At 66.8% G+C, this 12,725-nt stretch overlaps 5 non-coding genes across 5 annotated transcripts; all 5 read right to left on the bottom strand.

Annotated features, from left to right (window-relative positions):
- Nucleotides 1-1,435: 1,435 nt before the first annotated feature.
- Nucleotides 1,436-1,554, bottom strand: LOC143640760 (5S ribosomal RNA). Its single transcript, XR_013155120.1, has one exon. It is a non-coding gene; the product is annotated as a 5S ribosomal RNA (ribosomal RNA).
- A 2,593-nt stretch (nucleotides 1,555-4,147) lies between these two features.
- Nucleotides 4,148-4,266, bottom strand: LOC143640759 (5S ribosomal RNA). The gene has a single exon (XR_013155119.1). It is a non-coding gene; the product is annotated as a 5S ribosomal RNA (ribosomal RNA).
- Nucleotides 4,267-6,851: 2,585 nt separating this feature from the next.
- Nucleotides 6,852-6,970, bottom strand: LOC143640758 (5S ribosomal RNA). Its single transcript, XR_013155118.1, has one exon. It is a non-coding gene; the product is annotated as a 5S ribosomal RNA (ribosomal RNA).
- A 2,626-nt stretch (nucleotides 6,971-9,596) lies between these two features.
- Nucleotides 9,597-9,715, bottom strand: LOC143640787 (5S ribosomal RNA). Its single transcript, XR_013155147.1, has one exon. It is a non-coding gene; the product is annotated as a 5S ribosomal RNA (ribosomal RNA).
- Nucleotides 9,716-12,301: 2,586 nt separating this feature from the next.
- LOC143640757 (5S ribosomal RNA) lies at nucleotides 12,302-12,420 on the bottom strand. The gene has a single exon (XR_013155117.1). It is a non-coding gene; the product is annotated as a 5S ribosomal RNA (ribosomal RNA).
- Between the last annotated feature and the right edge of the window lie 305 nt (nucleotides 12,421-12,725).

Raw genomic sequence — 12,725 nt, 5'->3', positions numbered from 1 at the left:
TCAGAGCCCAGTCGACGGCCTCACCAGACCGGAAGCCCCCTCACCCGCAAGCCTTGCGGGGGGCGGGGGGGAGCAGCGGTTGCGGGGGGTCGCGCGCCCACCGGGCCTTCAGGCCCTGCCTCGCGGCCAGGCGTCTCCAGGTGGAGGGTTCGCCGCGAACAAAGGGGCCTCTGCCTCCCTGTCCCCACCGCCCGGCCTTGGCCTTCAGCTCCCCTCGGCACGTGGTCCTCCCCGGCAACCTCCTGGCCCCGAACCACTTGCCTGCTCCGAAGGCTGCTTCCTCCTCTTCTCGGAGCACCTGCCCTCCTTTGACATCTGCTCTCTTGCTTGGCTCCCAGCGCAGCCTCCTAAGACCCTGTGGCCTCCTGGGCCTTCTCTCAGCCTCTGCCCTGCACACACCCTGAAGACGTGCACTCACTTCAAGGGGGATGTGGGAATCCACTCTTACATCCACGGGAAGTTAGATGGGAGATGAGAGAACCTGTGACCGCCCAGTCTCGAGGCTGCCATGGACTGGGTGACTTGCAGCCCAGAGTGAGGTGGCTGGGGTGGGAGGGGGGAAGAGAGGAGTGAGTGTGTGTCTGTGTGTGTGTGTTTGTGAGAGAGAGAGAGAGAGAGAGAGAGAGAGAGAGAGAGCGCGAGAGAGACAGGGTGACAGACAGAAGGGCCAAGGAAAGAGACACACTGAGTGGGAGATGGAGACAGGAGGCCTCCTCACAGGCCAGTAGAGTCACAAAGGTGAAGGAGAGATGGATGAGCAGAGAGATAGACAGAAAGACATCTGCTTCCAGAGTGTGTGTGTGTGTGTGTGTGTGTGTGAGAGAGAGAGAGAGAGAGAGAGAGAGAGAGAGACAGAGATAGAGAGAGAGAGAGAGAAAGAGAGAGAGATGGGTGAAGAGACAGACTCAGGGCTGGGACCCTCAGGAGGAAGGCGTTGGGAAGGGAGGCAGAGTTGCCAAGGGACGGACCTAGGGAGAGACGCTGGATGGACTCTCTCACTCCCAGGACCTGGGTGGCCACGCTCTGCTGGTGTGGCAAGAACGGGTGGGGAGCGGCCCCTGCGGGTGGGCCCTGTGTTCTGGGGAAAAGCAGGTGTGCGCCTCCCCACCCCCCATCCGGGAGTGTGAGTGGTGGGGGGGGGTGGGGGTCGGTCAGGGTGCACAGGACTGGTCGAGGCCTGGACCAGGCTCGGCTCCGCCGGGTCGCCTGGAGTGTCCTAGCGTCCCTGGAGAGAGCCAGGCCAGTGTGGCTCACTGCAGGCGCTGGGCGCTGGGCGCCGGAAGGCGGGAGGCCAGCCGCAGGCCTGAAGGGACACCGGGAGCCCAGGGCTGCCCCTGCGCCCTACCCCCGCGGGCCCGGGGGTCACGGCCTGAGGCGGTCACGGACACTGTTTCCGGGCCACGCAAGAAAAGTGCGTGTGGGAAGGGGGCGCAAAAGCCTACAGCACCCGGTATTCCCAGGCGGTCTCCCATCCAAGTACTAACCAGGCCCGACCCTGCTTAGCTTCCGAGATCAGACGAGATCGGGCGCGTTCAGGGTGGTATGGCCGTAGACGGCAGAGGCTGCCCCGGAACGCCTCAAGAGCCTGCACCGGCTTCCACCCTTCAGCCCAGGGGCAGGCAGCGGTGGAGGGGGCCAACACAGCGGGTGTTCCCAGGGGGCCTCCCTCGCCCCGCCCCAGCACTGCCCAGCGCTCCTCAACTCAACTCCAGGCTGGCTTTCTCGCTCCGACCTGACTCGGTCCCCGCGGCGGCGCGGGGGTCCTGGGAGACTGGCCGGCTCTCCCTCTCGGGTCCTTGGCGGGGCCGGATCGGGTCGGGGTGGAGTGGGCTAGGCGGGGCTGACAGGGGCTGAGTCCCGCCTCCACCTCTGCCCCTGGGCACCTGGCTCCACCTACCGGGAGCCCCGCCCCGGCCTGGCCTGGCCTCTGCCCCTCCTCGCCGAGCCCCACGACCCCCGACCCCCGGGCACCCGGCACCCGCACCGCCACCCCACCCAGCCCTTCGCCTGGCCGAGAATCCCCAGAGAATCCCCAGCTGCCGCCGCCCGCGCTACCCTAGCCTAGCCTAGCCGAGCAGAGCCGAGCCGGGCGCCCAGAGAGCCAGGGGCGAAGACGGGAGCAGACACCCCGGCCCCCCGCGCCCCCCACCGGACACCCCAGAGACCCTGACAGAGGCCCAGCGCCCCAGCTGGAAATGCAGTGGGACTGGGCAATGGCGAGCGGCCGGCCACACACAACACCTGTGCGGGGAGCCAACCTCAGGGAGGGCCCGAGGAGGAACACACGCAGGGACCCACAGACAACCGGGCAGCGGGTGGCGAGCCGGCTGTGGCCCGCTGGTTCCCAGTCAGTCAGTCAGTCAGTCAGTCACAGGGCCAGGCTCAGAAGTGCGCCGCTGGGGCGCGGGCCTCGCCCTGAGTTCCCCATCCACTCTGCTTTGTCCACTCTGCACAGCAGCGCTTGGCCGCCCCGCACCCCCACCGCCACCCCCACCCTACCCTACCTCACCCCCACCCCACCACACTCTACCCCACCCCCGAGTGACTCCCTTCGGACTGAGTGCCAAGGTCGGAGGGCTCTGCGCCTTGTTTGTACACCTCAAGGACCAGGACCTGTACAGCACCGCCCTGAGGAAGGGCACAGACCCCTCCGTCCATTTGTCCATGGGCTGTGCTCCCGGAAAGGACCGCCTGTGAAAGTAGCGTTCCGAGTCAAACCCCGTCAGAGCCCAGTCGACGGCCTCACCAGACCGGAAGCCCCCTCACCCGCAAGCCTTGCGGGGGGCGGGGGGGAGCAGCGGTTGCGGGGGGTCGCGCGCCCACCGGGCCTTCAGGCCCTGCCTCGCGGCCAGGCGTCTCCAGGTGGAGGGTTCGCCGCGAACAAAGGGGCCTCTGCCTCCCTGTCCCCACCGCCCGGCCTTGGCCTTCAGCTCCCCTCGGCACGTGGTCCTCCCCGGCAACCTCCTGGCCCCGAACCACTTGCCTGCTCCGAAGGCTGCTTCCTCCTCTTCTCGGAGCACCTGCCCTCCTTTGACATCTGCTCTCTTGCTTGGCTCCCAGCGCAGCCTCCTAAGACCCTGTGGCCTCCTGGGCCTTCTCTCAGCCTCTGCCCTGCACACACCCTGAAGACGTGCACTCACTTCAAGGGGGATGTGGGAATCCACTCTTACATCCACGGGAAGTTAGATGGGAGATGAGAGAACCTGTGACCGCCCAGTCTCGAGGCTGCCATGGACTGGGTGACTTGCAGCCCAGAGTGAGGTGGCTGGGGTGGGAGGGGGGAAGAGAGGAGTGAGTGTGTGTCTGTGTGTGTGTGTTTGTGAGAGAGAGAGAGAGAGAGAGAGAGAGAGAGCGAGAGAGACAGGGTGACAGACAGAAGGGCCAAGGAAAGAGACACACTGAGTGGGAGATGGAGACAGGAGGCCTCCTCACAGGCCAGTAGAGTCACAAAGGTGAAGGAGAGATGGATGAGCAGAGAGATAGACAGAAAGACATCTGCTTCCAGAGTGTGTGTGTGTGTGTGTGTGTGTGAGAGAGAGAGAGAGAGAGAGAGAGAGAGAGAGACAGAGATAGAGAGAGAGAGAGAGAAAGAGAGAGAGATGGGTGAAGAGACAGACTCAGGGCTGGGACCCTCAGGAGGAAGGCGTTGGGAAGGGAGGCAGAGTTGCCAAGGGACGGACCTAGGGAGAGACGCTGGATGGACTCTCTCACTCCCAGGACCTGGGTGGCCACGCTCTGCTGGTGTGGCAAGAACGGGTGGGGAGCGGCCCCTGCGGGTGGGCCCTGTGTTCTGGGGAAAAGCAGGTGTGCGCCTCCCCACCCCCCATCCGGGAGTGTGAGTGGTGGGGGGGGGTGGGGGTCGGTCAGGGTGCACAGGACTGGTCGAGGCCTGGACCAGGCTCGGCTCCGCCGGGTCGCCTGGAGTGTCCTAGCGTCCCTGGAGAGAGCCAGGCCAGTGTGGCTCACTGCAGGCGCTGGGCGCTGGGCGCCGGAAGGCGGGAGGCCAGCCGCAGGCCTGAAGGGACACCGGGAGCCCAGGGCTGCCCCTGCGCCCTACCCCCGCGGGCCCGGGGGTCACGGCCTGAGGCGGTCACGGACACTGTTTCCGGGCCACGCAAGAAAAGTGCGTGTGGGAAGGGGGCGCAAAAGCCTACAGCACCCGGTATTCCCAGGCGGTCTCCCATCCAAGTACTAACCAGGCCCGACCCTGCTTAGCTTCCGAGATCAGACGAGATCGGGCGCGTTCAGGGTGGTATGGCCGTAGACAGCAGAGGCTGCCCCGGAACGCCTCAAGAGCCTGCACCGGCTTCCACCCTTCAGCCCAGGGGCAGGCAGCGGTGGAGGGGGCCAACACAGCGGGTGTTCCCAGGGGGCCTCCCTCGCCCCGCCCCAGCACTGCCCAGCGCTCCTCAACTCAACTCCAGGCTGGCTTTCTCGCTCCGACCTGACTCGGTCCCCGCGGCGGCGCGGGGGTCCTGGGAGACTGGCTGGCTCTCCCTCTCGGGTCCTTGGCGGGGCCGGATCGGGTCGGGGTGGAGTGGGCTAGGCGGGGCGGACAGGGGCTGAGTCCCGCCTCCACCTCTGCCCCTGGGCACCTGGCTCCACCTACCGGGAGCCCCGCCCCGGCCTGGCCTGGCCTCTGCCCCTCCTCGCCGAGCCCCACGACCCCCGACCCCCGGGCACCCGGCACCCGCACCGCCACCCCACCCAGCCCTTCGCCTGGCCGAGAATCCCCAGAGAATCCCCAGCTGCCGCCGCCCGCGCTACCCTAGCCTAGCCTAGCCGAGCAGAGCCGAGCCGGGCGCCCAGAGAGCCAGGGGCGAAGACGGGAGCAGACACCCCGGCCCCCGCGCCCCCCACCGGACACCCCAGAGACCCTGACAGAGGCCCAGCGCCCCAGCTGGAAATGCAGTGGGACTGGGCAATGGCGAGCGGCCGGCCACACACAACACCTGTGCGGGGAGCCAACCTCAGGGAGGGCCCGAGGAGGAACACACGCAGGGACCCACAGACAACCGGGCAGCGGGTGGCGAGCCGGCTGTGGCCCGCTGGTTCCCAGTCAGTCAGTCAGTCAGTCAGTCACAGGGCCAGGCTCAGAAGTGCGCCGCTGGGGCGCGGGCCTCGCCCTGAGTTCCCCATCCACTCTGCTTTGTCCACTCTGCACAGCAGCGCTTGGCCGCCCCGCACCCCCACCGCCACCCCCACCCTACCCTACCTCACCCCCACCCCACCACACTCTACCCCACCCCCGAGTGACTCCCTTCGGACTGAGTGCCAAGGTCGGAGGGCTCTGCGCCTTGTTTGTACACCTCAAGGACCAGGACCTGTACAGCACCGCCCTGAGGAAGGGCACAGACCCCTCCGTCCATTTGTCCATGGGCTGTGCTCCCGGAAAGGACCGCCTGTGAAAGTAGCGTTCCGAGTCAAACCCCGTCAGAGCCCAGTCGACGGCCTCACCAGACCGGAAGCCCCCTCACCCGCAAGCCTTGCGGGGGGCGGGGGGGAGCAGCGGTTGCGGGGGGTCGCGCGCCCACCGGGCCTTCAGGCCCTGCCTCGCGGCCAGGCGTCTCCAGGTGGAGGGTTCGCCGCGAACAAAGGGGCCTCTGCCTCCCTGTCCCCACCGCCCGGCCTTGGCCTTCAGCTCCCCTCGGCACGTGGTCCTCCCCGGCAACCTCCTGGCCCCGAACCACTTGCCTGCTCCGAAGGCTGCTTCCTCCTCTTCTCGGAGCACCTGCCCTCCTTTGACATCTGCTCTCTTGCTTGGCTCCCAGCGCAGCCTCCTAAGACCCTGTGGCCTCCTGGGCCTTCTCTCAGCCTCTGCCCTGCACACACCCTGAAGACGTGCACTCACTTCAAGGGGGATGTGGGAATCCACTCTTACATCCACGGGAAGTTAGATGGGAGATGAGAGAACCTGTGACCGCCCAGTCTCGAGGCTGCCATGGACTGGGTGACTTGCAGCCCAGAGTGAGGTGGCTGGGGTGGGAGGGGGGAAGAGAGGAGTGAGTGTGTGTCTGTGTGTGTGTGTTTGTGAGAGAGAGAGAAAGAGAGAGAGAGAGAGAGAGCGAGAGAGACAGGGTGACAGACAGAAGGGCCAAGGAAAGAGACACACTGAGTGGGAGATGGAGACAGGAGGCCTCCTCACAGGCCAGTAGAGTCACAAAGGTGAAGGAGAGATGGATGAGCAGAGAGATAGACAGAAAGACATCTGCTTCCAGAGTGTGTGTGTGTGTGTGTGTGTGAGAGAGAGAGAGAGAGAGAGAGAGAGACAGAGATAGAGAGAGAGAGAGAGAAAGAGAGAGAGATGGGTGAAGAGACAGACTCAGGGCTGGGACCCTCAGGAGGAAGGCGTTGGGAAGGGAGGCAGAGTTGCCAAGGGACGGACCTAGGGAGAGACGCTGGATGGACTCTCTCACTCCCAGGACCTGGGTGGCCACGCTCTGCTGGTGTGGCAAGAACGGGTGGGGAGCGGCCCCTGCGGGTGGGCCCTGTGTTCTGGGGAAAAGCAGGTGTGCGCCTCCCCACCCCCCATCCGGGAGTGTGAGTGGTGGGGGGGGTGGGGGTCGGTCAGGGTGCACAGGACTGGTCGAGGCCTGGACCAGGCTCGGCTCCGCCGGGTCGCCTGGAGTGTCCTAGCGTCCCTGGAGAGAGCCAGGCCAGTGTGGCTCACTGCAGGCGCTGGGCGCTGGGCGCCGGAAGGCGGGAGGCCAGCCGCAGGCCTGAAGGGACACCGGGAGCCCAGGGCTGCCCCTGCGCCCTACCCGCGCGGGCCCGGGGGTCACGGCCTGAGGCGGTCACGGACACTGTTTCCGGGCCACGCAAGAAAAGTGCGTGTGGGAAGGGGGCGCAAAAGCCTACAGCACCCGGTATTCCCAGGCGGTCTCCCATCCAAGTACTAACCAGGCCCGACCCTGCTTAGCTTCCGAGATCAGACGAGATCGGGCGCGTTCAGGGTGGTATGGCCGTAGACGGCGGAGGCTGCCCCGGAACGCCTCAAGAGCCTGCGCCGGCTTCCACCCTTCAGCCCAGGGGCAGGGGAGGGCAGGGGAGGGCAGGGCAGCGGTGGAGGGGGCCAACACAGCGGGTGTTCCCAGGGGGCCTCCCTCGCCCCGCCCCAGCACTGCCCAGCGCTCCTCAACTCAACTCCAGGCTGGCTTTCTCGCTCCGACCTGACTCGGTCCCCGCGGCGTCGCGGGGGTCCTGGGAGACTGGCCGGCTCTCCCTCTCGGGTCCTCGGCCGGGCCGGATCGGGTCGGGGTGGAGTGGGCTAGGCGGGGCTGACAGGGGCTGAGTCCCGCCTCCACCTCTGCCCCTGGGCACCTGGCTCCACCTACCGGGAGCCCCGCCCCGGCCTGGCCTGGCCTCTGCCCCTCCTCGCCGAGCCCCAAGACCCCCGACCCCCGGGCACCCGGCACCCGCACCGCCACCCCACCCAGCCCTTCGCCTGGCCGAGAATCCCCAGAGAATCCCCAGCTGCCGCCGCCCGCGCTACCCTAGCCTAGCCTAGCCGAGCAGAGCCGAGCCGGGCGCCCAGAGAGCCAGGGGCGAAGACGGGAGCAGACACCCCGGCCCCCCGCGCCCCCCACCGGACACCCCAGAGACCCTGACAGAGGCCCAGCGCCCCAGCTGGAAATGCAGTGGGACTGGGCAATGGCGAGCGGCCGGCCACACACAACACCTGTGCGGGGAGCCAACCTCAGGGAGGGCCCGAGGAGGAACACACGCAGGGACCCACAGACAACCGGGCAGCGGGTGGCGAGCCGGCTGTGGCCCGCTGGTTCCCAGTCAGTCAGTCAGTCAGTCAGTCACAGGGCCAGGCTCAGAAGTGCGCCGCTGGGGCGCGGGCCTCGCCCTGAGTTCCCCATCCACTCTGCTTTGTCCACTCTGCACAGCAGCGCTTGGCCGCCCCGCACCCCCACCGCCACCCCCACCCTACCCTACCTCACCCCCACCCCACCACACTCTACCCCACCCCCGAGTGACTCCCTTCGGACTGAGTGCCAAGGTCGGAGGGCTCTGCGCCTTGTTTGTACACCTCAAGGACCAGGACCTGTACAGCACCGCCCTGAGGAAGGGCACAGACCCCTCCGTCCATTTGTCCATGGGCTGTGCTCCCGGAAAGGACCGCCTGTGAAAGTAGCGTTCCGAGTCAAACCCCGTCAGAGCCCAGTCGACGGCCTCACCAGACCGGAAGCCCCCTCACCCGCAAGCCTTGCGGGGGGCGGGGGGGAGCAGCGGTTGCGGGGGGTCGCGCGCCCACCGGGCCTTCAGGCCCTGCCTCGCGGCCAGGCGTCTCCAGGTGGAGGGTTCGCCGCGAACAAAGGGGCCTCTGCCTCCCTGTCCCCACCGCCCGGCCTTGGCCTTCAGCTCCCCTCGGCACGTGGTCCTCCCCGGCAACCTCCTGGCCCCGAACCACTTGCCTGCTCCGAAGGCTGCTTCCTCCTCTTCTCGGAGCACCTGCCCTCCTTTGACATCTGCTCTCTTGCTTGGCTCCCAGCGCAGCCTCCTAAGACCCTGTGGCCTCCTGGGCCTTCTCTCAGCCTCTGCCCTGCACACACCCTGAAGACGTGCACTCACTTCAAGGGGGATGTGGGAATCCACTCTTACATCCACGGGAAGTTAGATGGGAGATGAGAGAACCTGTGACCGCCCAGTCTCGAGGCTGCCATGGACTGGGTGACTTGCAGCCCAGAGTGAGGTGGCTGGGGTGGGAGGGGGGAAGAGAGGAGTGAGTGTGTGTCTGTGTGTGTGTGTTTGTGAGAGAGAGAGAGAGAGAGAGAGAGAGAGAGAGAGAGAGAGCGCGAGAGAGACAGGGTGACAGACAGAAGGGCCAAGGAAAGAGACACACTGAGTGGGAGATGGAGACAGGAGGCCTCCTCACAGGCCAGTAGAGTCACAAAGGTGAAGGAGAGATGGATGAGCAGAGAGATAGACAGAAAGACATCTGCTTCCAGAGTGTGTGTGTGTGTGTGTGTGTGTGTGAGAGAGAGAGAGAGAGAGAGAGAGAGAGAGACAGAGATAGAGAGAGAGAGAGAGAAAGAGAGAGAGATGGGTGAAGAGACAGACTCAGGGCTGGGACCCTCAGGAGGAAGGCGTTGGGAAGGGAGGCAGAGTTGCCAAGGGACGGACCTAGGGAGAGACGCTGGATGGACTCTCTCACTCCCAGGACCTGGGTGGCCACGCTCTGCTGGTGTGGCAAGAACGGGTGGGGAGCGGCCCCTGCGGGTGGGCCCTGTGTTCTGGGGAAAAGCAGGTGTGCGCCTCCCCACCCCCCATCCGGGAGTGTGAGTGGTGGGGGGGGGTGGGGGTCGGTCAGGGTGCACAGGACTGGTCGAGGCGTGGACCAGGCTCGGCTCCGCCGGGTCGCCTGGAGTGTCCTAGCGTCCCTGGAGAGAGCCAGGCCAGTGTGGCTCACTGCAGGCGCTGGGCGCTGGGCGCCGGAAGGCGGGAGGCCAGCCGCAGGCCTGAAGGGACACCGGGAGCCCAGGGCTGCCCCTGCGCCCTACCCCCGCGGGCCCGGGGGTCACGGCCTGAGGCGGTCACGGACACTGTTTCCGGGCCACGCAAGAAAAGTGCGTGTGGGAAGGGGGCGCAAAAGCCTACAGCACCCGGTATTCCCAGGCGGTCTCCCATCCAAGTACTAACCAGGCCCGACCCTGCTTAGCTTCCGAGATCAGAGGAGATCGGGCGCGTTCAGGGTGGTATGGCCGTAGACGGCAGAGGCTGCCCCGGAACGCCTCAAGAGCCTGCACCGGCTTCCACCCTTCAGCCCAGGGGCAGGCAGCGGTGGAGGGGGCCAACACAGCGGGTGTTCCCAGGGGGCCTCCCTCGCCCCGCCCCAGCACTGCCCAGCGCTCCTCAACTCAACTCCAGGCTGGCTTTCTCGCTCCGACCTGACTCGGTCCCCGCGGCGGCGCGGGGGTCCTGGGAGACTGGCCGGCTCTCCCTCTCGGGTCCTTGGCGGGGCCGGATCGGGTCGGGGTGGAGTGGGCTAGGCGGGGCTGACAGGGGCTGAGTCCCGCCTCCACCTCTGCCCCTGGGCACCTGGCTCCACCTACCGGGAGCCCCGCCCCGGCCTGGCCTGGCCTCTGCCCCTCCTCGCCGAGCCCCACGACCCCCGACCCCCGGGCACCCGGCACCCGCACCGCCACCCCACCCAGCCCTTCGCCTGGCCGAGAATCCCCAGAGAATCCCCAGCTGCCGCCGCCCGCGCTACCCTAGCCTAGCCTAGCCGAGCAGAGCCGAGCCGGGCGCCCAGAGAGCCAGGGGCGAAGACGGGAGCAGACACCCCGGCCCCCCGCGCCCCCCACCGGACACCCCAGAGACCCTGACAGAGGCCCAGCGCCCCAGCTGGAAATGCAGTGGGACTGGGCAATGGCGAGCGGCCGGCCACACACAACACCTGTGCGGGGAGCCAACCTCAGGGAGGGCCCGAGGAGGAACACACGCAGGGACCCACAGACAACCGGGCAGCGGGTGGCGAGCCGGCTGTGGCCCGCTGGTTCCCAGTCAGTCAGTCAGTCAGTCAGTCACAGGGCCAGGCTCAGAAGTGCGCCGCTGGGGCGCGGGCCTCGCCCTGAGTTCCCCATCCACTCTGCTTTGTCCACTCTGCACAGCAGCGCTTGGCCGCCCCGCACCCCCACCGCCACCCCCACCCTACCCTACCTCACCCCCACCCCACCACACTCTACCCCACCCCCGAGTGACTCCCTTCGGACTGAGTGCCAAGGTCGGAGGGCTCTGCGCCTTGTTTGTACACCTCAAGGACCAGGACCTGTACAGCACCGCCCTGAGGAAGGGCACAGACCCCTCCGTCCATTTGTCCATGGGCTGTGCTCCCGGAAAGGACCGCCTGTGAAAGTAGCGTTCCGAGTCAAACCCCGTCAGAGCCCAGTCGACGGCCTCACCAGACCGGAAGCCCCCTCACCCGCAAGCCTTGCGGGGGGCGGGGGGGAGCAGCGGTTGCGGGGGGTCGCGCGCCCACCGGGCCTTCAGGCCCTGCCTCGCGGCCAGGCGTCTCCAGGTGGAGGGTTCGCCGCGAACAAAGGGGCCTCTGCCTCCCTGTCCCCACCGCCCGGCCTTGGCCTTCAGCTCCCCTCGGCACGTGGTCCTCCCCGGCAACCTCCTGGCCCCGAACCACTTGCCTGCTCCGAAGGCTGCTTCCTCCTCTTCTCGGAGCACCTGCCCTCCTTTGACATCTGCTCTCTTGCTTGGCTCCCAGCGCAGCCTCCTAAGACCCTGTGGCCTCCTGGGCCTTCTCTCAGCCTCTGCCCTGCACACACCCTGAAGACGTGCACTCACTTCAAGGGGGATGTGGGAATCCACTCTTACATCCACGGGAAGTTAGATGGGAGATGAGAGAACCTGTGACCGCCCAGTCTCGAGGCTGCCATGGACTGGGTGACTTGCAGCCCAGAGTGAGGTGGCTGGGGTGGGAGGGGGGAAGAGAGGAGTGAGTGTGTGTCTGTGTGTGTGTGTTTGTGAGAGAGAGAGAAAGAGAGAGAGAGAGAGAGAGCGAGAGAGACAGGGTGACAGACAGAAGGGCCAAGGAAAGAGACACACTGAGTGGGAGATGGAGACAGGAGGCCTCCTCACAGGCCAGTAGAGTCACAAAGGTGAAGGAGAGATGGATGAGCAGAGAGATAGACAGAAAGACATCTGCTTCCAGAGTGTGTGTGTGTGTGTGTGTGTGAGAGAGAGAGAGAGAGAGAGAGAGAGACAGAGATAGAGAGAGAGAGAGAGAAAGAGAGAGAGATGGGTGAAGAGACAGACTCAGGGCTGGGACCCTCAGGAGGAAGGCGTTGGGAAGGGAGGCAGAGTTGCCAAGGGACGGACCTAGGGAGAGACGCTGGATGGACTCTCTCACTCCCAGGACCTGGGTGGCCACGCTCTGCTGGTGTGGCAAGAACGGGTGGGGAGCGGCCCCTGCGGGTGGGCCCTGTGTTCTGGGGAAAAGCAGGTGTGCGCCTCCCCACCCCCCATCCGGGAGTGTGAGTGGTGGGGGGGGTGGGGGTCGGTCAGGGTGCACAGGACTGGTCGAGGCCTGGACCAGGCTCGGCTCCGCCGGGTCGCCTGGAGTGTCCTAGCGTCCCTGGAGAGAGCCAGGCCAGTGTGGCTCACTGCAGGCGCTGGGCGCTGGGCGCCGGAAGGCGGGAGGCCAGCCGCAGGCCTGAAGGGACACCGGGAGCCCAGGGCTGCCCCTGCGCCCTACCCCCGCGGGCCCGGGGGTCACGGCCTGAGGCGGTCACGGACACTGTTTCCGGGCCACGCAAGAAAAGTGCGTGTGGGAAGGGGGCGCAAAAGCCTACAGCACCCGGTATTCCCAGGCGGTCTCCCATCCAAGTACTAACCAGGCCCGACCCTGCTTAGCTTCCGAGATCAGACGAGATCGGGCGCGTTCAGGGTGGTATGGCCGTAGACGGCGGAGGCTGCCCCGGAACGCCTCAAGAGCCTGCGCCGGCTTCCACCCTTCAGCCCAGGGGCAGGGGAGGGCAGGGGAGGGCAGGGCAGCGGTGGAGGGGGCCAACACAGCGGGTGTTCCCAGGGGGCCTCCCTCGCCCCGCCCCAGCACTGCCCAGCGCTCCTCAACTCAACTCCAGGCTGGCTTTCTCGCTCCGACCTGACTCGGTCCCCGCGGCGGCGCGGGGGTCCTGGGAGACTGGCCGGCTCTCCCTCTCGGGTCCTCGGCCGGGCCGGATCGGGTCGGGGTGGAGTGGGCTAGGCGG

This window comes from Callospermophilus lateralis, unplaced genomic scaffold, assembly GCF_048772815.1.
Source record: "Callospermophilus lateralis isolate mCalLat2 unplaced genomic scaffold, mCalLat2.hap1 Scaffold_6038, whole genome shotgun sequence".
NCBI classification, from domain to species: Eukaryota; Metazoa; Chordata; class Mammalia; order Rodentia; family Sciuridae; genus Callospermophilus; species Callospermophilus lateralis.
This window is presented reverse-complemented; position numbering and strand designations above follow the sequence as displayed.